Below are 25,662 nucleotides of genomic sequence, written 5' to 3' on the forward strand. Positions count from 1 at the left end.
ACAAAAAAGTTGCGGTCTACTTGGTGCTGGTTGCCTTGTACAACTCTTGTGCTGTCCCATAGAGCTGGCAACACAGTGACATTCCTTAAGTTCTATGAGGCAGTCCTAAAGGACCTGATCTTTTCTGACCGGGAAAGAGCAGGCCGGAGTACCTCGGGAACTGGAGGCGCCTGGATCGTCTCTGGCCAACACTTTCCAGGTGTGGTCCCCCATACTGGAAAGAAGGGACAGACCCAAAAAAGGTGCAGAGTGAGACACAGGAGGGGGATACTGAAGGACATTATTACTCAGTGTGACACGTGCCCCGATCATCCGGGCCTCTGCATTATTGGTTGCTTCAGGTAGTACCACACTTCCATGGAGTACTACATTTATATTCCCCTTCCCCAATTTAGCCACTGACAATTGGATAAAAAAACTATGGTTCTCAGACTTGAGACACTAAAACTATTTTTTTTTTCAAAAATATTATTTTGTATAACTAAAATAAATAAAAAAGTAGACATAATAGGTATCTCCGCATCCGCAAAAATTTTCTCTACTCTAAAATACTCCATGACCTAACCCCTCAGATCAACACAGTCAAAAAATAAAATAAAAATGGTGCAAAAAAAGGTATTTTTGGTCACCTTATATCACAAAAATTGTAATAGCAAGCGATTAAAAAGTCATATGCCCCCCAAAATAGTGCCAATAAAACCGTCCCTCTCATCCTGCAAAAAATGAGCCCCTACCTAATATAATCGGCTAAAAAAAAAAAAACAGACTCTTAGACTATGGAGATACTAAAATGATTTTTTTTGTTTATAAAAAGATAATATAGTGTAAAACATAAATAAATAAATAGTAGACATATTAGGTATTACTGCGTCCGTAAGCATTTGCTCTATAAAAATACCCCATGACCTAACCCCTCAGATGAACACGGTCAAGAAGAAAATATTAAAACATTACCAAGACAGCAATTTTTGGGCAAATTTTCCATTTTAATCCAATTTTTTTCCAGTAACAAAGCAACAGTAACAGCCAAACAAAACTTAATATCTATTACCTTGATGCTGCAGTTTACAGAAACACCCCATATGTGGTCGTAAACTGCTGTATGACCAAATGGCAGCGAGCAGAAGGAAAGGAATGCCATATGGTTTCTGATAGGCAGAATTTGATGGCCTTTTTTTTTGGCACCATGTCCTATTTGAAGACCCCCTGATGCACCCCTAGAGTAGAAACTCCATAAAAGCGACCCCATCTAAGAAACTACACACCTCAAGGTATTCAAAACAGATTTTACAAACTTTATTAACCCTTTAGGTGTTCCTCAGCAGTTTATGGCAAATGGAGATCAAATTTCTGAACTTCTATTTTCGGTAACCTTGCCTCACAAAAATGTAATATAGAGCAACCAAAAATCATATTTACCCAAAAAATAGTCCCAACAAAACTGCCACCTTATCCCGTAGTTTCTAAAATGGGGTCACTTTTATGGAGTTTATACTCTATGGGTGCATCAGGAAGGCTTCAAATGGGACATGGTGTAAATAAACCAGTCTATCAAAATCTGCCTTCCAAAAACCACACGGCTCACCTTTCCCTCTATGCCATACTGTGTGCCCGTACAGTAATTTATGGCCACATGTGTTTTTTTTCTGAAAACTACAGAATCGGGGCAATAAATGTAGCATTTTGTTTGGCTGTTAATCCTTGCTTTGTTACTGTAAAAAATGGATTAAAATGGAAAATTTGCCAAAAATAATAATAATAATAATTTTATCTCCATTTGCCAATAACTCTTGTGCAACACCTAACAAAGTTTGTAAAATCTGTTTTGAATACCTTGAGGGGTGTAGTTTCTTAGATGGGGTCACTTTTATGGAGTTTCTACTCTAGGGGTGCATCAGGGGGGCTTCAAATGGGACATGGTGTAAATAAACCAGTCCAGCAAAATCTGTCTTCCAAAAACCACACAGTGCACCTTTCCCTCTACGCCCTACCGTGTGCCCGTACAGTAGTTTACGTAGTTAACTCTTGCTTTGTTACTGGAAAAAATTGATTCAAATGGAAAATTTTCCCAAAAATTTAAATTCTTAAATTTCATCTCCATTTGCCAATAACTCTTGTGCAACACCTAAAGGGATAACAAAGTTTGTAAAAATCTGTTTTGAATACCTTGAGGGGTGTAGTTTTCTAGATGGGGTCACTTTTATGGAATTTCTACTCAAGAGGTGCATCAAGGGGGCTTTAAATGGGACATGGTGTAAATAAGCCAGTCCAGCAAAATCTGCCTTCCAAAAACCACAAGGCGCACCTTTCCCTTGAGGGGTGTAGTTTCTAGAATAGGGTCATTTTTGGGTGGTTTCCATTATGCAAGCCTCACAAAGTGACTTCAGACCTGAACTGGTCCCTAAAAATTGTTTTTTTTTTTTAAATTTCAGAAAAAAATCAAGATTTGCTTCTAAACTTCTAAGCCTTGTAACGTCCCTAAAAGGAAAATGTCATTCCCAAAATGATCCAAACATGAATTAGACATATGGGGAATGTAAAGTAATAACTATTGTTGGAGGTATTACTATGTATTATAGAAGTAGAGAAATTGAAACTTGAAATTTGCAAAGTTTTCTAAAATTATGGTAAATTTGGTATTTTTTTTATAAATGAAAATTATTATTTTTTTACTCCATTTTACCAGTGTCATGAAGTACAATATGTAATGAAAAAACAGTCTCAGAATGGCCTGGATTAGTGACACTGGTCAGATTTGCATAAAAATGGCCTGGTCTTTAAGGTGAAATATGGCTGTGTCCTTAAGGAGTTAAAGCTTGTATTTGACAAAAATGCAGAAAAGGCCCCAAATGTAGGGTGTTGAGCAAAATGGGTGCTTTTTTTTTTAAAACAGCGGAATTTAACGCTTGTTTTGGACTGCCACAAGTGCAGTGCAGGGTGCAAAAGTACTTTTTAGCAAATATTTACTTGGATTGTACTTTACAGAAAAAAAATTAAATATGTCACCCTCTGTGTCTCTGAACTCACAGAATGATTCCCTATATTATTTTTCCTTCCTGGCACATATGCAGTGGAGGTGCACTTAAAAATGGGTATATGTTGCCCACTGAACTAAAAGAACGGGGTTAAATTATTGTTCCTGGCACATATGCTGTGCTGGTGCACTGAACTTGCACAAAATGGCCGCTGACACCTACCTAACTAACAGACGGATAAAAGTTATTTTTCTGTGTCATTGGGCTCAGGGCAGGGTAAAAAAAATGTTGCACTGCACCCTCAAAACACAATCACTATAGATCGCAGAGTTAACAAGTTCTGATAACAGATAGATTCTTTCCTATTCTCTCCCTCACAGCATCAGCATCCTATCCCTACAGTAGTAAGAGCAGAGTGACGTGCAGCACCAGCGTCAATGCTAGCAGAATGCTTGGGTGTATAAGGAGAGGCATTACCAGTAGAAGAGGGAGGTGCTCATGCCGCTCTACAGAGCACTAGTGAGACCTCATTTGGAGTATTGTGCGCAGTACTGGAGACCATATCTCCAGAAGGATATTGATACTTTGGAGAGAGTTCAGAGAAGAGCTACTAAACTGGTACATGGATTGCAGGATAAAACTTACCAGGAAAGATTAAAGGACCTTAACGTGTATAGCTTTGAAGAAAGACGAGACAGAGGGGATATGATATAAACTTTTAAATACATAAAGGGAATCAACAAGGTAAAAGAGGAGAGAATATTTAAAAGAAGAAAAACTGCTACAAGAGGACATAGTTTTAAATTAGAGGGGCAAAGGTTTAAAAGTAATATCAGGAAGTATTACTTTACTGAGAGAGTAGTGAATGCATACGATAGCCGTCCTGCAGAAGTGGTAGCTGCAAATACAGTGAAGGAGTTTAAGCATGCATGGGATAGGCATAAGGCCATCCTTCATATAAGATAGGGCCAGGGGCTATTCATAGTATTCAGTATATTGGGCAGACTAGATGGGCCAAATGGTTCTTATCTGCCGACACATTCTATGTGACTCCAGCTTATATAGAGGCTGGGTCACATGCTGCACTGGCCAATAACAGCCATGCCATTAGTATGCATGGCTGTGATGGCTTCTAAGGGCGCAAAATTTAAACACTTGTTGATTGGCTGCTATGCAGCCTTTCAAAAAGCGCTATTAAATCGCGAACTCGAACCCAAATTTTTACTGAAAAGTTCGGGTTCGGGTCCAGGGTCCAAAAATCCTAAAGTTCGTTATGAACCCGAACTTTACAGTTCGGGTTCGCTCAACCCTATTTCTGATCATTTTCTATCAACCAAGCACCCTCCCCTCTTCAGAGCAGGGTGTGCCTGGTTTAATGCTCGGGTTCTCCCATTGACTTCCATTATACTCGGGCCAGAGCTCCCGAGCACCCAAGCACTATGGTGCTCGATCAACACTAATTGTTTCACTTCTGCAAATTACATTTATTGTGTAGACAAAGGTTATACAATGTACTTACTAATGTTTTTGATTGTCTATATTGCTTTATTTGCTGGCTTGATTATTTTGCTCATCACATTATACACAGATTTTTTTCAGATTTTTGCAGCCACCACTGCAATCCTGTAGCTGTAGCCATGGTTGCATACTCCAGTGGTGCTGGTCACCAGACAGGCCAGTGCATTTTCCTACAGTCTGCAAGCATGGATACTGCTGCTGGATTGCAAGGCAGTCATAAACCCTTCAAACAAGCAGTGTATAATGCAAAAAAAAAAAAACATTAAGCCAGAAACCAACGTAATATGGACAATCACAATACATTAGTGCCTTATATTAAAGGGTTTGTCCAGGTTTAGAGCTGAACCCAGACACAGCCATAATTTCACCCAGGCATCCCCCTGATGCTAGCATCGGAGCATTTCATGCTCCAATGCACTCTCTTGCCCTGCACTAGATCTATGTACAATAACACACTGCCATCAGTGCAGGTGACATCACCGGGCTCGATATTGGGCAGAAGCCTCCGCCTGGTAGCTCCATGGAGAGCCCGTTACATCACCGGAACTCCAGAAAATGCCTTTGCCCTGTGCGATTTAGCCAGGGCAAAGGAGAGCATCAGAGCATGAACTGCTCCGATACTCAAGTCAGAGGGGCTGCCTGGAAGAAAATGGGGATATGTCCGGGTTCAGCTCTGAACCTGGACAACCCCTTCAATTTTGCCTACATGATCAATACCATTTGCTGAAGTGAGACAATACCTTTAATTAGAAAGTGGTAAGCATCAAAGTAGGTGCATTAGAGCTAAAGTCTATATATTATTAATGTAGCATGGAGATGAAGACTTTTATTTTATTTTATTTGACTATGGTCTGAATAAATTTCACCCAAAAGTCCTTGATCTGTCTCTATCTCTCTTCTTCTCTCTCTCTCTCTCTCTCTCTCTCTCTGTCTTTCTTTATCTCTCTCAATTTTAAAACAAATCACAAAAGATTTGTATCCTTTCAAAATTGAACTTTTTGGAAATCTTTTTGTCAAATTGCCAATTTTTTTTTTTATTGATTTGTATATCTCTAATGGGTATTTAAGTTTAAATTAAGAAAATGCACAGCAAGGAGAAGTACCATCTAATTAGATAGCACATTTCTGTGTAGTACATGATTATCTTTAAAATCTCAAAAAGAAATGCCCATGAATCTGTGCTAGTATTAATCTTATATGTATGAAACTAGAAGCATTGGATACAACATTATATATGTTGCTTAATTTATTAACATTTGTTGAGGGACTTACAATGATTTTTTTCTGAAGGTCTTTAGGGTAAGACTGCCTTATTTCTTTCTCTGTTGGAAAGATAAGTGGAGCATTGCGAAAAAACTCAAACCACACCATGAAGCCAAGTATGCAATGTCACATAAAATGTGCTCCCTACAGAGACATGTAATATATTAAAACCCCCACAGGTGTGGACAGGAGTCATTCTACATAATGATTTTGGTGCAAATTAATTCCTGGGGATGTGACCAGCAGGGAATGAAAATAATTCTTTGAAAGTCCTTTAATTACTAAAACAAAAGGTTAGAAAGCATTTTGATTGTAAATTACAGTTGAAAAGAGTTTAGAGAACATAAATCTTCAGCAAAGTACATTTCTACTGTTACCATAGAGACTAATTTCCAGCTATTCTGAGCTGGAAGTGTACTTTTTTTTTATACAGTATATAATTATATATATATATATATATATATATATATATATATATATATATATATACCGGGTCAATACCTAAAGAGCTATGCAGTACTAAGGAATGAGCAGACAATAGTGAGGAAAAGCCAAGGCCAAATACGGAGTCCGCAAAGAATCGTCAGGTGGAAGCCAGGGTCAGGATACCAGGAGAGATGCAAAGTACAGGAGGAGCAGGCAAAGGATCATCAGGGAACAGGGATCAGGTAGTATTCAGTTGTCCAACAAATAGCCAGGAACCTAGAATTAACAGGCAACCTGTGGCCAGCAGGCTGCCTGTATTTATACTGTGTCACATGACCGACAGACAGACAAGTCAAGCACCGAGTGATCAGCTCGGCGCTCAAGGCAGACCTAGAAGCAGGGAGCCTCCCAGCTAGCAAAGCCGCCCTGGGAACGAGGCCAAACACAGATCCTTGCTCCTGAAGCTAAGCAGTGGGTCTGCAGCTGATGGGAGACTGAGTGTGCCTTTGGCCATTTCTGCAGTTCATTCTGGTGAAAGCGTATAGTGGTGTATTTCAGTACTGCAAGAAATATATATATATATATATATAAAAGCACTTCACTCTTAAATTTGTTTGTGGTCAAAGCGTGTAGTGGCCTAATTCAGTCCAACAAGAAATATATATTCTCAGGTCACTGATGCAGTTATTTCTGGTGGCGTATTTCATTGCTGCAAGAAATATATATCAGCACTTCACTCTTTAATTTTTTTGTAGCCAAAGCATATATTGGTCTAATTCAGTCCAAAAAGAAATATATATTCTCAGTGCACTGCTGCAGAGAAAAATATATTTGTCGCTTTTAGGGGTATTTTAATTTCTATTTCATTGGTTTAGTTCAGCTACAATTATGTCAGGCAGAGAAGTGCCAGGCCATGAACAGAGGAGTGGCAGAGGCCTGAATGTTTCTGGCGCAAGCAGAGGTCGCAACAGAGTAAGGGTTTGTGGCAGCAGTAGTCGCAGCGAGAGGCCTGAGCTCCCAGTGTCATCTAGCAGTCGTGTCTGACCAGCAACCCGGTTATTGATTGGTTAGCTTGGTCATCCACATCATCCCGAGTTACATCAGACACCCCCAGCCAACAGTTGGTGGGTTCATCAGTCACAACTCTCAGTTGGCATGGCCTGGGAGCAGGCCCTGCCTTCACCTGTTCACAACCTGCCTTTGGCCTTTTCTGTTCCATGACCACAAGAATTACTACATGCAGTGGGCTCTGCTTCACATTTCAGCAAGGATGAGCTACTAGAGGACAGTCAGCAGCTACTGCCCAGCCAAGATGTGACGGAGACATCTGCCGCTTTCTCCGCTAGGAGGAAAAGTAGTGATGAGGAGAGTGGCATGGGTGCTTGTGTTGCTCCTGACCCAGAGACCGTTGAGGAGGATATCAGTGATGTGCAGACACTACTCGATGATGATGAAGCCGATAGGGAGATGGGTGAGGGTGGCAGCTTGCCCGTTAGGCAGCGGCTGAGCCAGTAAGTCGCTAGCGTGGCCGGGAACCAGCAGGGTGGCAGCAGTGGGAGGTCAGGAGCCAAACAGGCACAGAGTAGACCACATGCTTTGCATGCTTTGCAGCAGCCCTACCTGCCCGTAAAGGAGTGGTTCACAGGTTCACAGAAGCAGTGGCGGTAGAAGTCAGAGAGTGAGTAGTGTTAGGGGGGTAAATCAGGTACTCGGCGTGTGGCAGCTTTTGTGAAGCCGTCGGAGGAGGTGAACATGTCCATATATAGAATATGTGGGCAGAAAGTGAAGTGTGGGCAGGGTGCCAATGTTGGCACCACGGTCCTGCATCAACATATGCAGTGTCACCATAAAGTGGTCTGGGAGAACTGTGGTTCGATGTGGTGGTCCAGCCTGCTGCAGCTGTGGTGGTCCAGCCTGATGCACCCAGTTTCAGCCATTCAAGGATCCACCACCTCAGCCAAACGGAGCTGTCTGTAAATCCCGTCTTCTGCTGATCCAGATGCTCCTAATCCTACTCCTCGTCATTCATTCTGTCAGCAATCAATCACCTAAGCGATTGACAAAAGACAACAGTATGCGTGCACGCATCCAAGCTGAACGTACTCCTGTCCAAGTTGCTGGTGCTCCAGTCCCTCAATTTCCAAGTGGTGGACTCTGCACCTTTCAGAGAACTGATGGCTTGTACCAAGCCAAGGTGAAGACTCCCAAGCCGTCATTTCATTGTAAAAAAGGCAGCCCTGCACACACATGTAGAACAGAAGGTGGGTGAGTCCTTGAGCCTGTCTGTGTCTGCCAAAGTGCACGGCAGTGCTGACGTGTGGAGTTGTAACTATGGTCAGTGACAATACATTTCCTTTACGGCCCACTGGGTGAATGTGGTTCTTGCACAGCCACACCAGCTACTTGGACAGGTCAAGCTGCCTCTACCTTCACGTTGTCATGCCATTGGTCCTACTACAATGTCCGCCTCTGCCTCCTCATCCTCCACCAGGTCCTCAGCCTCCACTGCAGGGACAAATCACAATGCCCCTCCAGCATACCACATGAGCAGGGCTCGGTGGTTTAACGCTGTTCTGCACCTGGTTTGCCTCAGCGACAACTCAAAATCATAACCATGCTGACCGACAATGTGAAGAACATGAAGGAAGACTGCATTAAAGAAGGCTGAGCCATGAGCCCTGCATGGCCCACAATCTGGTTGTCAAGCGGTTCCTGAAGTCTTCCACCCTTCTGCCAGACATCCTAAAATTGGGCATGAAACTTTGCATGCACTTCAGACACTCGTATACCGCAAAGCACACCCTCCTTGATCTGCAGCACCAGAACGGCATCCCCCAACATAGGCTGATATGCGACGTTTCCACCCATTGAAATTCCACCCTCCATATGTTGGACCGACTATACGAACAGAGAAAGGCCATCAACGATTTCTTGATGATGCGAGCGAATAGGAGTACTCCACTGTGTAAATTTGATATCAGCCATTGGCAGATCATGCGTGACTCCTGCTGTTTGTCAGTTGCCATGACTACGGAATGAGCAACGTCATTCCACTGCTTCATTTTCTGGAACAGATGCTGGTAACAATGGCTGGTCAGGGGACAGGGAACTTGACACCTCGATCTCAACGCCACATGAGCCCTGTGGGGGCTTAACTTGGACAGGAGGAGGAGGGGGAGGAGTACATTGTAGCACAGGCAATGTGTAGCCAAATGGGTGGTTTTCCTACTCAGCTGACAGGACAGAAGGAGCAGGAGCAGCCAGAGAAGCTACAGGGCGATGAGGAAGACGAGACAGAGGACCCGGAGACACCAATGCAGTATGCAGTGGAGATGGAGGTAGGGAGTCCCTCCGAGTCACTTGCACAAATTGCACGATGCATGCTCACTTGCTTACGTATTGACAGCCGAATTGTCATCATTCGGCATAGGGATGACTTCTGACTCTTGCACCTTGTGGGACCCTCGCTACCAGTCAAGAATGGAGGCCTTTTTTACACCCACGAGAGAAAGGACAAACTGAACTACTACAGAGACATCCTATGTAGTCAGTTGGCCACTGCCTATCTGAGCCATCGTCCATCCTCTCGCAGGTCTGACCGGGGGGACCCTCTGTGCTCACGTTCCCCTGGATGGGGTGGCAGGAGCAATACCAGCTCCATCAGCAGCAGCCTACAGTCACTGATGAGTAGCTTTCTTTACCCAAATAGTGAAGAAACTACTCAGTAGAAGCAGCAGCTGTTAGACCTGAAGCAGGACCTGAATCAGCAGGTGGTTGCATACTTGGACATTTACCCTGCTACTCCACATTGAAAACCCGCAGGACTCCTGGGTAACCAAACTGGATTTGTGGCCGCAACTAGCAGAGTTTGCCCTGGAAAATATGTACTGCCCGGCCAGTACTGTGGCATCAGAGCGGTTGTTTAGTGCGGCGGGGGCCATAGTTACCCCAAAGAGAAGTCGCCTGTTTATCCAAAATGTGGAGTCACTGACCTTTATCAAGATGAATCAGGCATGGATCAGCCATGATTTCCAAGCACCAGTTCCTGATATATCAGACTAGATCATCCATGGTGCCACACCAACACTTTGATACAAGATACCGGTTTCCTCTTATTACCTGCCTCAGCTACTACTTTGATGCTGCAACCCACCTGATGCCATACATCTGATGCCAAGTGCTCCTTTTTTCACCCACCTTCATCAGCGGGTACTGGTATTGCCACCCACCTCCCCACTCTGTTACCAGGTCCGTTTATGGTCTCCTGATGCAGCTGCTGCTGCCATCTCCAGACTATGTCACCTTGCTACTCTGTGGCATCCTCCTAAAGCTGCTGCTGCTACTGCCATATCCACACTATGTCACCTTACTAGTGATGATTGAGCATGTTTGGCCAAACACCTGTCCCCGCCCTGCACGTTTCTTGGCTGCTATGCAGGTAAGTACTGCCCTCATTGTAATGCTGTAGCCTTGTTGACTGCAGGCATTACAGTGATTGGCTGGCCGTGACACATCACCTGGTGCGATATAGCACCTGATGACACATGTTTGGCTCATTCTTAGTCAGGGAGAGCTGTGCTGAGGAAGGGACAGACAGTGTAGGGAATAAAATAAGAATACTTTTATTAGAAAAACTTTTCAGAGACCCAAAATTCCTTTTAAGGACTATTGTTGTGTGTGGCAGCAGCAATATATAATTTTAGCACAACATGCGCTAAATTGCTAAAACTTAGACCCAAAAGTCCTTTTAAGGAGTATTGTGTGTGGCAGCAGCAATATCTTTTTTTAAAGTAAACTGTGCTAAATAGCTTAAACTTTACAAACCCAAAAGTCCTTCTAAGAACTATTGTGTGTGGCAGCAATATCTATTTTTAGGACATCCTGTGCTAAATAGCGTAAACTAGTTAGGCCGCTGCAGAAGGCGACATTAGCTGAGCCACATCTCCAGTGTAAAGTGTGTGCATCCCAAAAATATCTGACATCCAGTGTACTTTTTCCATAGACGGTGTCCGCTGCGGACAGTGACATTAGCTGCACCACCTCTCCAGTGTAAAATGTGTGCATCCAATAAATATCTGACATCCAGTGCACTTTTTACATAGACGGTGTCCGCTGCGGACAGTGACATTAGCTGCGCCACATCTCCTGTGTAAAGTGTGTGCATCCCAAAAATATCTATGACATACAGTGTACTATTTCCATAGGCGACTGTCTGGTGCAGACAGTGTCATTAGCTGCACCACATCTCCAGTGTAAAGTGTACGCATCCGCTTCTGACAGTGACATAACCAGTGCCACATCTGCAACGTAACATGTGGGCTAAAATGTAATTGTGACATACAGTGTAGGTTTTCCGTAGACAGTGCCTGCTGTGGACAGTGACATTAGCTGTGCCACATCTCCAGTGTAAAGTGTATGCATCCAAAAAATATCTGTGACATCCAATGTCCTTTTTCTGTAGACGGTGTTGGCTGCGGACAGTGAAGTTAGCTGCACCACATCTCCAGTGTAAAGTGTGCACATCCCAAAAAAATATCTGACATCCAGTGTACTTTTTCCATAGACGGTGTCCTACTGCGGGCAGTGACATTAGCTGCACCACATCTCCTGTGTAAAGTGTGTGAATCCCAAAAATATCTGTGACATCCAGTGTCCTTTTTCCGTAGACGGTTTCCACTATGGACAGTGACATTAGATGCTCCACATCTCCAGTGTAAAGTGTGTGCGTCCCCCAAAAATTATTTGTATCTGTAATTTTTCATTAGCCTCTGGTGACAGCATTGACATTATCTGCGGGATATCTCATGTGTGACGTTTCCACATCCCAAATACCTTAATTTGTTTGCGCATACACTTCCAAATCCTGTGCTACTGTACATGTGACAGACTTTCAATCATATATAAAGTTTAATATGAAAAAGTCGAGCAGTAAGGGACGAGGCAGTGGCCATGATGCTGATGGTGCACACAGAGGCCGTGGCCCTGGGCGCAGTGAAACTGTGCCTGCTGCCAGAGCAAGAAATAGAATCATCCACGATAACTAGCTTAATCTCCCAGTATGAAGGGTGACGCAGGACACCACTCTTGAAGTTACACCAGTATGACCAGGTGTTCTGTTGGATTGCAGAAGACAATGTTTCCAGTTGGCTAAGCACCACACTGTCTTCCACCAAGTCCAGTCTCAGTAGCCAAGAGTCTGCTCAACCCAATCCTCACCCTGATCTTCCTTCCTCCCACCATGGAGAGTCTGGGCAAACAAGTGATCCTACACTCAGATATTCTGAAGAGCTCTTTTCAGCGCCATTCTTGATTTTGCCGTCTTGCCAAGCACGCTTGAAGAGGGACAGAGCTCGTGCCCTGATTCCCAAACTCTTGAGCATCAACAATCACAAGAAGATGACGGTTGTGAAATACTAATGAGGTGGATGATGATGAGACACAGTTGCCAATAACTCAATGGCAACTGCTGTCTTAAGAGGTTGATAAACAAGATGAGACACAGTTGTCAATCACTGAGGTAGTGGTTAGGTCAACAAGTCAGGAGGATGACCAGAGTGAGGAAGTGGAAGAGGAGGTGGTGGACGATGAAGTCACTTACCCAACCTGGGAAGGAGAAAAGCCAAGCAAGGACAGTAGTACAGTGGGGGATGGATCTGCTGCACTGAAACAGGCTGGAAGATGGCAGCAGGGTGGCATAAGGAAGAAGGCGGGCCACACCAAACAGGTCCGCAACTGTTCCCCGAAGCACACCCTTGCACAAATCTTCCTTGTCATGGGTTAGGTGTTCCGCAGTCTGGTGCTTTTTTGAGGACAGTGCGGACGACAAAAGAATTGTAATTTGAAACCTGTGCCATACAAAAATGAGCAGGAGTTTGAACACTAGCAACCTTACCACCACCAGCATGATCTGCCACATGGCATCAAAGCACCGTAATAGGTGGGCTGAATGTCTGGGTCCACAATCTGTGTCTGTGGGTCACACCACTGCCTCCTCTTCCGCTGTGTTACAAGCTGGCCAATCCCCTTCCGCCCTGCACATGGACCTTCGCAAGCACCATCAGCAACCACATCCACTTCCGTGTTCCAGCACAGCATAGAAATGTCCTTACTCCAGGCATTTGAACGCAAGCGCAAATACCCAGCCATCCAGGCCATATCACTAAATGTGCAGCTTTCCAAATTTCTGGCCGTGAAAATGTTGCCATTTATGGCTTGTGGACAATGAGTCCTTCCGCAACCTGATGTCGGCGGCCGTCCCACGTTACGCAGTCCCCAGCCACTGCTATTTTTCAAGGTGTGCTGTGCCCGCCTTACACCAACATGTGTCTCGTAACATCACATGTCCCCTGATCAACACAGTTACTGAGAAGGTCCACTTAATCACGGATACATGGACAAGTGCATTTGGACAGGGACGCTACATTTCCCTGATGGCACACTGGGTGAATGTTGTGGAGACCACGAGCGAGTCGTACCCTGGAATGGTACAGGTGCTACTAACACCTAATATTTTGGGCCCTACGTCGATCAGGGTTTCTGCCAGCACCTACGTTTGTGGCTCCAAACCCCACATCTCCTCCTCCGCCTCCTCCTCTACTTCCACCTCCAAATTATCCATGTGCATCACCAGTCAGTCATCAGTCGGTAGCTGGAAGCAGTGTAGCACTGCAGTGGGGAAGCGGCAACAGGCCGCTGCTGAAGCTGATATGCTTAGGGGACAAATAGCACACCGCTGCAGAGCGGTGGCAGGGGATAAGAGACAAGACTGAGCTGTGACTCTCGCCACTCAAAATAGAACCAGGCATGGTGGCGGCTTTGGAGCTCGGCATGCTCAGACACATCCCATTCCTAGCCTACGTCTTAAACTTAGTGGTTCAGCAGTTTCTCAAAACCTACACCAATTTGACTGAGCTATTGGTAAATGTACGCCGCGTGTGTGCACATTTGCTCAAGTCATCGACAGCTTCAGCTGTTCTGTCAACTCTGCAGCAGCACTTGAAATTGCCAGCTCACCGTCTGTTGTTCGACTTGAGCATGAATTGAACTCAACATTCAACATGGTGGCCAGGCTTTGTGACCAGCATAGGGCAGTAGTGGAATACCAGCTCTAACATGGTCATAGCCTTTCCAGTCAGTTTCTGATATTCACAAGCGAGGAGTGGACATGGATGTCTGACCTCTGTGAGGTTTTAAGAAACTTTGAGGAATCAACACAGATGGTGAGCGGCGATAACGCTATTATCAGCGTACCCATCCCACTTCTGTGTCTACTCAAACGCTCGCTGCTCACAATTAAGGACGACGCTTTGCATGTGGAACATATGGAAATGGGGGAAAACATTACACAGGGTGATAGCCAGAGCACCCGCCAGCGTTTTGTCTGAGCGGGTATTTAGTGCTGCTGGTTGCATGTTTTACAGGGTCAGATTACCAGCAGGCCATTGCATATAATTTTTTAGAGGGTCAGCTCACCAGCAGGCCTTCATATATAATGTTTTACAGGGTCAGCTCACCAGCAGTACTTTACCTACAATCTTTTACAGGGTCAGCTCACCTGAAGACCCTTGCATATAATTTTTTAGAGGGTCAGCTCACCGGCAGGCCCTCACATATAATTTTTTACAGGATCAGCTCACCAACAGGCCTTCACCTACAATCTTTTACAGGGTCAGCTCACCTGAATTCCCTTGCATATACGGTCATTTTTTGCATGGTCAGCTCACCAACAGGCCCTCACCTACAATGTTTTACAGGGTCAGCTCAAAAGCAGGCCCTCGCATATAATTGTTTACAGGGTTAGCTCACTAGCAGGCCCTCACCTACAATGGTTTATAGGGTCAGCTCATCAGCAGGCCCTTGCATATAATTTTTTAGAGGGTCAGCTCACCAGCAGGCCCTTGCATATAATTTTTTACAGTGTGGGCTCACCAGCAGGCCTTCACCTACAATCTTTTACAGGGTCAGCTCACCTGATGTCCCTCTCATATATTTTTTTACAGGGTCAGCTCACCAGCAGGCCCTCACCTACAATGTTTTACACGGTTAACTCACCTGAAGTCCCTCGCATATAATTTTTTATAGGGTCAGCTCACCAGCAGGCCCTTGCATATAATTTTTTACAGGGTCAGCTCACCAGCAGGCCTTAACCTACAATCTTTTACAGGGTCAGCTCACCTGAAGGTCCTCGCATATAATTTTTTACAGGGTCAGCTCACCAGCAGGCCCTTGCATATCATTTTTTAGAGGGTCAGCTCACCAGCAGGCCCGCACCTAAAATCTTTTATAGGGTGTCACGGTCCCTCAGGTGACTGATGTCAGGAAATCAAGGAGATTGGCTGAGCGTGGAAAAATCTAATAGCCTCCTTGATTTCTCTTGATTCAGTGCTGATAGGGTTAATGACCACTTTTGTTTGCTCAGCTGTTGCTTAGTGGTCATCACTTCTACCCTTTATAGTCTCACCGCACCCTTCTGACTATGCTTATTTTGGGTTTGGCTGAGCTGGTGTGAGATCCTCTCTGCTGTTCCTGTTTTTCCATCTCTACAGAAGTTAAGTGTTGTGTTTGTTTGTATTTGTTATATTCCCTGCTGTTGTATCTGGGTCTGAGACAGAGACTTCCATTCGTCCATCTGGGGAGGAATGGGTTGTCTCTGGTCCTATACTTATTGCAGGGCCTTATAGGGCGATCAGGGCATAGGTATACTGCTTATGAATATTGCTACTTTCAAGGTCTATTCATATTGATAGGCAGTTAGGGCCCGGAATAGGGTTGTCTAGGAGGTGATCTGCTTCTTACCTAGTTTCCAGGCCCAGTTACTGTTCCCCTTCCCTCCTGTGTTCAGTGTGGAGTCCCCCCCCCCCACATTGATCGTGACACAAGGTCAGATCACCAGCAGGCCCTCGCATATACATTTTTAGAGGGTCAGCTCACCAGCAGGTCTTCACCTACAATATTTTACAGCGTCAAATCACCTAAAGGCCCTTGCATATAATGTTTTAGAGGGTCAGCTCACCTGCAGGCCCTCACCTACAACTTTTTAGAGGGTCAGATCACCAGCAGGCCCTCGTATATAATTTTTTACAGGGTCAGCTCATCAGCAGGCCATTGCATATAATTTTTTAGAGGGTCAGCTCACCAGCAGGCCCAAACCTAAAATCTTTTACAGGGTCAGCTCTCCTGCAGACCCGCACATAAAATATTTTACAGGGTCAGCTCACCTGCAGGCCCGCACGTAAAATCTTTTATAGGGTTAGCTCACCTGCAGGCCCTCACCTTATTATACCTAATAGGTAATTTGTGTGCATGGTGCCTTGCTTAGATATGGTAGCTGTAGCTGTTTCTCAGGCTCCCTCTCCCGAATCAAACCATGATTTCCCATTTCCCATGGTCACCATGGTTTGCGCTAAAAATAACATCAAAAGTTGATAGGGCAGACATCCGAATGGATTGTCGCCTTCACGGGGACGTGTGATTGGCCCCTGGCTATCTAGAGTCATCAAAGCGGCAGCAGGCTCTCGTCTATAATGTTTTAGAACAGCAGGTGCTTGCTCCAAAACTTTTTGAGGGTCACGACAGGCCATCAATCATAATTTTTCAAGGCTGTGTATGATGCCCTCCTTTATGGGTAATAAAGGGTGAAATTGGAGTGCCAGTTCCTTCTGGCAGCCCTTTCACTTAGTGCATAGGCTTTATGAGTGTAGGAGTCCCACTACCTGAACAATTGTACCACAATGTGAATGAGGCCCTCCTTTATGTGATATACAGGTTGTATGGGAGTGCCTCTTCCATGTAATTTTTGGCAGCACTTGCACTTAAGATGCAAGTAAATATAAAGGAAAGAATGTTTCCTATCAAAGTCTGTAAAAGTAGAGTACTACTCGGACAACATTGTTCCCAGCAGAGACCTGGGAGTCCAAGATGCATCCAGACATCCTCCCCATGCTGTTCCAGAACCATTTCAGTGGTGTTTCCATCAATTTCTGACCTTTTCCTATGAACCAGGCACCTTCACCTCCTTAGAGCAGGGGGTGCCTGGTTTAATGCTCATGTTCTCCCATTGACTTCCATTATACTGAGCATCCTGATGTGTTCGGCCAGAGCACCCGAGCACTATGGTACTCAATCAACACTACACCTTACCACTCTGTGGCATCCTGCTGCTGCCATATCCACATTATGCCACCTTGCCACTCTGTGGTGTCCTCATGCAGCTGCCATCTCAACACTATGTCATCTTGCCACTTTGTGGTCTACGGATGCTGCCACCAACTCTAAACTATGTCACCTATGTCACCTCCTCCTGCTGCTACCATATCCTTACTATGTCACCTTGCCACTCTGTGGTGTCCTCATGCTGCTGCCATCTCCACACAATGTCACCTTGCCACTCTGTGTTCTCCTCATACTGCCTCCATCTCACCTTCTCATGCTGTTTCAACCCTTCCCACTTCATTACTGGTCCACTATTTTGGCTTTCGGCCTGGCTGGCATCATCATTAATTTGACCTTTCTTCTGATCAGTCAGAAGGAAGGAAAAATTAGATGCACAACAGATCATGTATGTGCAGCATCTGTAAGGCCTGTATGGTCCCATCATAATTTGCTTATGATTTGGTAGCCAAAAGCAGGAGTGTATACAAAACACAGAAGACATGCAAATATTCCATTCACGTGTCATCTCTCTTTTACATCCATTCCTGTTTTTGTTTTTTGGGGCTTTAGCAATGGTGATGGATTATTGAGCTAATGCTGACTAAGTGAAGGCGTATGCTTAACAGACAGGATCCGTTTTTTGTGGGTTATTGTTTTGAAGGATCAGAAGAAGGACAAATTAAACAGTGACATCAACACAAACTTATTACTGACACCATCTACACTATGTCAGGGGGGCTCTACTTGTATACGTGTTTAATAGAACAGGTTCTGTTGACATCAATGTGGAATCAGCTGGCTCCGGTGTAAAAAGGAGTGCACTTCTTCTTGGCACTAACATGGACCTGTAAGGCTGAGTTCATACTTGAGTTATTTGGTCAGTTTTGGCCCCATGACTGCCCAAATAAATGAAGTGTGCAGTGATTCTAAGAGTGATGCCTGTTTTCTGCATGTCATACGTACTCACAGTATTATTTCACTACCAAAACAGACTCCCTATGCATGTTACTTCAAGACACAGTGTTCTATACCACTATAAAGGTACTTATCAGCCAGGAAATAGCATTTTTTTTAACGAAATTAGCCGCAAATTTATTCGGATCAAACTAAAATTTTCCCCAAAAATTCAGCGAACCGGAAAATCTATTTTTTTTTTTTATTCACTCATCTCTAGTAATGATACACCTTGCTTAGTATATCAGCAAGCAATCATATAGTTCAGCCTCTCACTGTAATGATTGAGCATCATGGCCAGCGTCATCATCATCATCATTGTTCTTCTGCTCAAGCGACTCCTCATCCTCTTCCACTTCCTCCTCCATGGGACTTTACCCATCTGGGTCCTTAATAGCTACAGGATGGACAGAACGATGCATAAGCTATTCGCCTTCCACCTGTTGCAGAAGAATGAGCATTTGCTTTAAGATAAATAACAGGGGGATGACATTGTTGATGCCAGTTTTCCCTTTTGACAAATCTGATACACACACAGAGGTTGTGGCAGCTGAGTTTGGCTTAGGTCTGGCACATATTGAGCCTAATTTCAGTGGTATCACCAGTTCCTGAGCTGACCATAGTAGAAGCAGATCTGGCCCAGGAAACTTTTTTGGGATGTTCTAACCATACGTTGTCTGGGTTATTTATTGATGCTGCCATCACCTTCCTCCTCTTATGTCACTTCCTTCTCAATACCCCTATATGGTTTCCAGGCCCTGTCGAGCACATAATCATCATTATCATATTCTTCACTCTTCCCACCACTTTTATCAGACTGTGATATGTCATCATGGGATATTTTACCCCCTACCAATTCTCTTCTCTATGATGATGATGATTGTGTCCCACAGATGCTCAATTTGAGTCATGTGACATGTCTCACTGTCTTGCTGGAAGATACCATCTTCCCCTGGAAAGACAATCAGCATGTATTGGTGTGTGTGATTTACAAGAATGGTTAAGAGTGCTTTCTACATGGATGAGTGTGCCCAGAGAATGCCACAAAAACATTCCCCAGGTTTCTCTTCTCACCTGACACACCAACATCCACAATAGGATTCACTGAAATGTTGTTTTAGACACATGTTTGTTAGTTCCCTGGTTTATTTAGGAGATAAGCTACTCTACTGTAGTGTTTTTGTCAAATAGAGTGTTTTCATATGAATGACATGTAGTGCTCAGCAGTCTCCATGTTGCTTATTCGCAATGGTGCCATTTGTCCACTCATACTACACTTTCACCACAGTAGCATGTTAGCAGAGTATCACGGTTCACAAACTGTGCTCAGTTTCAGAAATACTACCACCCTTGTGCCGAAAGCAAATAATCATCCATTTTTGCACCTATGACAAGTCACCCCTTTTACTCATGACATCATCGAGGGATACATGTACACAACTTATATACCCACCAAGCCAGCTCATGATATGTGATTTACTGTATGGGCTGCATGTCTCCATTAAAAGTATGATATATATGTATATATATATATATATATTTTAATATTACATGTTACAGTAACAGTGAAGTATACAGTGGATTGCAGATACATTTTCTCTTTCCTGAGGAAAAAAAGGAGCTGAAACCTAAGGAATAAAACATGATATATTCCTCCTTACAGATATTATGAGCAAGTATTTGCCTGTTGTATATACTGAATTACTACACAAATTTTTGTAAAAGAAAATCTACTATAAAAAGGTTAAAAGAAACAAATTAAACTATTAGATTTAGTGATTTTTGATGAAATCCAACCAGAATCAAAACTGTTCCAATTGCTCTGAAATGTGGCGGATGACACAATGGAGTCTTCTAGGACTGCAGGCAACTCATTTCAAGCTCCTTAACAGCAAGCCAGCACTATCAATCTTAAAGTGCCAGCAATATACATGGGTAACAGCCGCTTAAAAACACACTTCCTGAAGTCATATGATCCTCCTTATTCATCTTTAATTTAATGTTATTTGATCTGAAAAATGGCTGACACCATTTTCAGAAATTCACTTGAAACAAGTTGCCAAAAATTTTGCTTCTGATTTGACCCAAATTTTAAGAGAAAAATTGGGTCAATTTTCCTTTGTTTTAGAATCATTTTTTTTTAATCTCTAATTTGATTGCAATAATTTTGTACCCCAGACTAAAATAACTGTAAAACTGTATTCTGATTAATGTCTTTTTACAATTTTGTAAACTTTTCTGGAGCTAAATTATTACCTATGAAAACGAAATACTGCACATGTCTGCTGCAAAGACTGCTGCAAAACTGTATTTTTTCTTTTTTTTTTCTTTTTATGTAGAAAGTGAGAATTGCTATAGCTGCCATATGTTTTGTTTTTTTAGATGCTTAAACTCCAGCTTCATGGGATGCTCCAATCATAATGTAATAAATGTATATAATTAACACTGTTTATGAACACTACATCATACAAATGTTTTGTTTTTGCTTAAAAAAAATACAGATTCACAATACACACAACTGAATAAAGATAAACTATTTCCCCATTTTACACAACTCAATGTGACACATATTGGCACTTTAGCGTAGCTCCTTAATAGCAGTGTCCATATCACTAAGTTAAATGGAATCCTGTAGGGAAGAAAGTACAGTACAATGTTGTTAGTTTCCTTTGAGGTATTGCTTTAGCTTTATATCTATACCTGACTACTTTTCCTTTACAGTACTTTATCTTTGATGCTATTGATATAAGTTTCCTATTATTATTGCCTTTCAGCTTTTCCTTTTGAGCTTTTATTTAGGTTTTAGTGTTGATCCACGTATCTGTCTCTTTAGAGGTTTGCAATGATTGTAGTGATCTGCAATTTTCCGTTTTGTACAGCTGTACAGCTATGCTTTCTGTCTCACTTTCTTGTTATTTTCTTCTATTTAACTTTTATGTTTTATGTTATTTATTAGATAGGGTGCACCTATAATTCATTTTATAGGCTAAACATGTCCTCTACTTCAATAACATTAAAGGGGTTTGCTTATGCTATTCTTGTGCCCATTTAAAAGTGCCTCATTGAGAAAAAAAAAAAAAAAAATATTAAATGAGATTAGCAAATTGATTCTAAACTAATCAGATTATTTTTGAATCTCTCAAAAATGTGTCTGCTAAACAAATCCAAAGTTTTGGACCGAAATCTACATGCCATTGATCCCCATACATTTACTCTACACTCATCGTTGTCTCCAATCTCTTTCCTCTTCTGCCCTGATCTGGCCGTAAATCACTATAATGACGCCCTCAGAAGAACCCTGGACAAAATAACGCCCCCTAATCTCAGAGCCTCCAAACACAACCTAAAGCAGACTTGGCTTACACTGCAAACTTGATTCCTCCAGCATTGCTCCAGGAGTGCTAAACACCCATGGAGAAAAACTCATAAACCAGAGAACTTCCTCCATTACAAATTCATGCTAAGAATCTATAACTCTGCCCTCCACCACGCCAAACAGATATACTTCACCATCCTAATCTCCTCACTATCCAACAACCCAAAAACACTCTTTGACACTTTCCACTCCCTCCTCAATGCAAAAGTTCAGGCATTTATCACAGACATCTCTGACCTGGCTGCCTACTTCACAGAGAAAATAGAAAACATCCGGCATGAAATCAGTTCCCAGGTCACTGGTAAAGGGGCGGGCCCTCTGGAAGTCACTGTTAAAGGGGCGGGCACTGTAGAGGTCAGTGTTAAAGGGGCGGCCAGAATAAAGGTCACTGTTAAAGGGGTGGTCAATGTTAAAGGGGCGGGTACTATGGAGGTTACTGTTAAAGGGGTGGGCACTGTGAAGGTCATTGTTAAAGGGGCAGCCACTATGAAGGTCACTGTTAAAGGGGTGTTCAATGTAAAGGGGCGGGCACTGTGGATGTTACTATTAAATGGGCTGGCACTGTTAAAGGAGCGGGCACTGTGGAGGTAACTGTTAAAGAGTCTGACACTGTTGAGGTCGATGTTAAAGGGGCAGTCACTGTTAAAGGGGTGGGAACTCTGGAGATCAATGTTAAAGTGGCATGCACTGTGCAGGTCACTGTTAAAGGGGCGGGCACTATGGAGCTCACTGTTAAAGGGGGGGCACTGTGGGGGTCAATGTTAATGAGGCGTCCACTGTGGAGGTCAATGTAAAGGAGCAGGCACTGTGTAGATCACTGTTAAAAGGGCTGACACTGTGGAGGTAATTTTAAATGGGCGGGTACTGTAGAGGTCACTGTTATGGGGAAACTGTTGATATCTTTTTACGACACATGGAAACATAAAATGAAATAGTTGAAATATACCCGGGCGAAGCCTGGTCCTTCTGCTATTATAAATATATAAATGGCACAGACAAAAAATATGCGGATTTACTGTTCCATGTAAAAATCCCTCAAAAGACAAGGGGGCATGTTCTCTGTCTGGAGAAGATAAAGTTTAGTTTCCAGTAGTAAACAGGCTTCTTTACAATAGGAACTGATAATTTGTGGCATGCTTTACCTCAGGATATGGTCATAGCAGGAACAGTTAACGGGTTTAGATGAATCCTTAAATAACATTAACGCTTATGTAAATGTGCAAAATTTTGATTTCCCGCTATCCTTCACCTTAATTCACTGCCCCACCTATTATTTGTGATGGACCCAGACAAAGAACAGTTGCAAATCGATATAGCAAAGAGAAAATATTAATTTAGAAATCTATCTTTGCTATATCTATCTACTGCATGTAACATTTGGTATTACATTATTATATTCATTTTACCTGTCATGCTGTCCTTTACTAATTTACTATATCATATAATGTTGGGCTATCGATGGAGAGAATCAAATATTTGCATTCATAAAACACCTGCTCTTGCACACTTTAAATCCCTGTCCTGTGTATTTTAAAAAATAGAGAAAGTTTCATTATTTTCTTTATTAGAAAAAGAGGTTAATTATGAAGCGGAATTTCCTGTTTATTCTAGTAATCCTAATGACTAGATTAAAAGGCAGGTACAAGATAAGCAGAAAAAAATGAAAGGCTCAAGAGTGCGATGAGTTGATACTACAAATGTGAAAAGTTGGTAGAGATATTCTAACACTAAGAACATACAGTAACATACAGGTACAGTAATGTTAAAAAAATAGCATTCTAACATGATTAAAAGAATAAATCATTGTTTTTGGTAGAAGTAATAGTTCTACATAGCAAATAATTTACTTGTAAGTGCAGTAGAGTAATAAATAAAATAAAACAGACCCAACAATTAGGACATGCATGCCGCTCATTGAATCACAAATTGAAAGGGGCATGCTTAAAATAATAGCAGTGGGGAGTTATATTGGTGAAGTACTCACTGAACCCCTCAGATGCCACGTTCATTGCTGATTGTGACATCTTTCAGGGGTTAATTAGGTAGAAAAAAATTACACACTCGCCTTATCTTTCTACTCTTGGAGAGGCCATGGCAGCCATCTTGACTGAAGACACTGTGTGAAATCTCGCATGGTGACGTGATGACGTCATCATGCTGGCCAGATGCGCTGACCAGGTGACGTCACCAGATTTTGTGTGTCATCTTCAATCAAAATGGCTGAGATGGCCTCTCTTCAAGCAAATGAAAGCAGTGAATATGTGTTTTGTTTTTTGCTGCCAATTAAGGAAAAATAGATTAATTACCACAAAGCGCAAGGAAATTTGGAATCAAATTTTTTCATGAAATTCGGATCAAAGTCAATTCACTAGTCATCATTATCTGATTGACAGGCGCCCAACACCCAACACCCTAGCAAATCAGCTGAGACGAGGAGGCAGCACTCCATTCAAACTCCTCATCTTCATGCAGTGCCTCGTCTCCAGTGGAGCGGTGGTGTAGTGTAATTAAAAGCACTCTCTCCGTTCACTAAAATTGAGCAGGTACTTGTATTGCACTGCACTTCTAAGGCCCCTTTCACACAGGCAAGAATTTCACGCGGGTGCAATGCGTTAGGTAAACGCATTGCACCCGCACTGAATCCGGACCTATTCACTTCAATGGGGCTGTTCAGATGAGCGGTGATTTTCATGCATTACTTGTGCGTTGCGTGAAAATCGCAGCATGTTCTATATTCTGCGATTTTAACGCATGGTTGCTAGGAGATGATAGGGATGAGCAACCCCATTAAAGTCTATTCACTGTATTATTTTCCCTTATAACATGCTTATAAGGGAAAATAATACATTCTTAATACATAATATGCAGTTCCTGCTGAATGAAGATAGAAGATCCTTCTATCTTCATTCAGCAGGAGCTCTGACGTCACCACGCTCACCACGTGGTGAGCGCGATTACATCATCAAAAGGCCTTTTGCAGGTCCTGAAAGAAGAAGAAAGATGCCGGCTGCGCAAACAAGTGGATGAGGTGAGTTAATTTTATTTTTTTAACCCCTCAAGGCACATTTTAGTAAGCATTCTGTATTAATAATGCTATTATTTTCCCTTATAACCATGTTATAAGGGAAAATAATAAAATTAATAGAACATCTAACCCAAACTTCTGTGAAGCCGTCTGGGTTCGGGTCTAGGTACCACATTCAGTTTTTTCTAACGCATGTGCAAAACACATTACACTCACGCGGAAACTGAACATCGGAACGCAATTGAACATCGGAACGCATCGGAAAACTGACTGCAATTGAGTGCCTACTCGCGCGGTTTTCCTGCAATGATGCACACGCAACACATCCGGAGCAAATCCGGGACACCCGTGTGAAAGAGGCCTAAGACAAAGTGCAGCGTAATGAAGAGGAAGCAGTGCTCACATGGAGTGCAGCCTCCTCTTTAAACAGTTGATCGGAGGAGGTGTCGGTTGTCGGACCCCCACCGATAAGATATTGATGAACTATCCTGACAATAGGTCATCAATATTAATTGCTCGACAGACCCTTTATTCACTTCACTGTAGTCTATTCTGTCCATTGCCCACGGTGATGCATAACCATATCTCTATATTCTGCTTACAAAATCTCAGATGACAGCTCCCATAGTCAGGTTCAGGAAATAAAATAGAAAATCTGCAATCAGAAAATAAAATAAAAATTGTCATAATTGTGCTGCCCCCTGTCATTGTACCCTTCAGATGCCACATTCATAGCTGATGCCTAATCTGACAGTGAAAGAACAGTGTAAAATAAATAAAAATAAAATAAAAAATGTACTCATACTTACCTCACCCATTTGCTCATGATGGGTCAGCTGCCACCATCTTGATTGAAGATCTGGAACGAATCTCATGCAGCCTGTGATGATGTCATATGTTACCACACACAGGATTTTGAGCAGAATCTTCAATCAAGATGGCGGCAGCTAGCCTGTCATAAATGGTGGAGGAAA

The 25,662-nt window shown here is 42.9% G+C and overlaps 1 protein-coding gene across 1 annotated transcript in view; it reads left to right on the plus strand.

Annotated features, from left to right (window-relative positions):
* Positions 1-25,662, plus strand: part of IL1RAPL1 (interleukin 1 receptor accessory protein like 1) — a 1,039,435-nt gene that overhangs the window by 482,170 nt on the left and 531,603 nt on the right. The window lies entirely within an intron of this gene.

Source organism: Bufo gargarizans, chromosome 3, assembly GCF_014858855.1.
Source record: "Bufo gargarizans isolate SCDJY-AF-19 chromosome 3, ASM1485885v1, whole genome shotgun sequence".
Classification (NCBI taxonomy): Eukaryota; Metazoa; Chordata; class Amphibia; order Anura; family Bufonidae; genus Bufo; species Bufo gargarizans.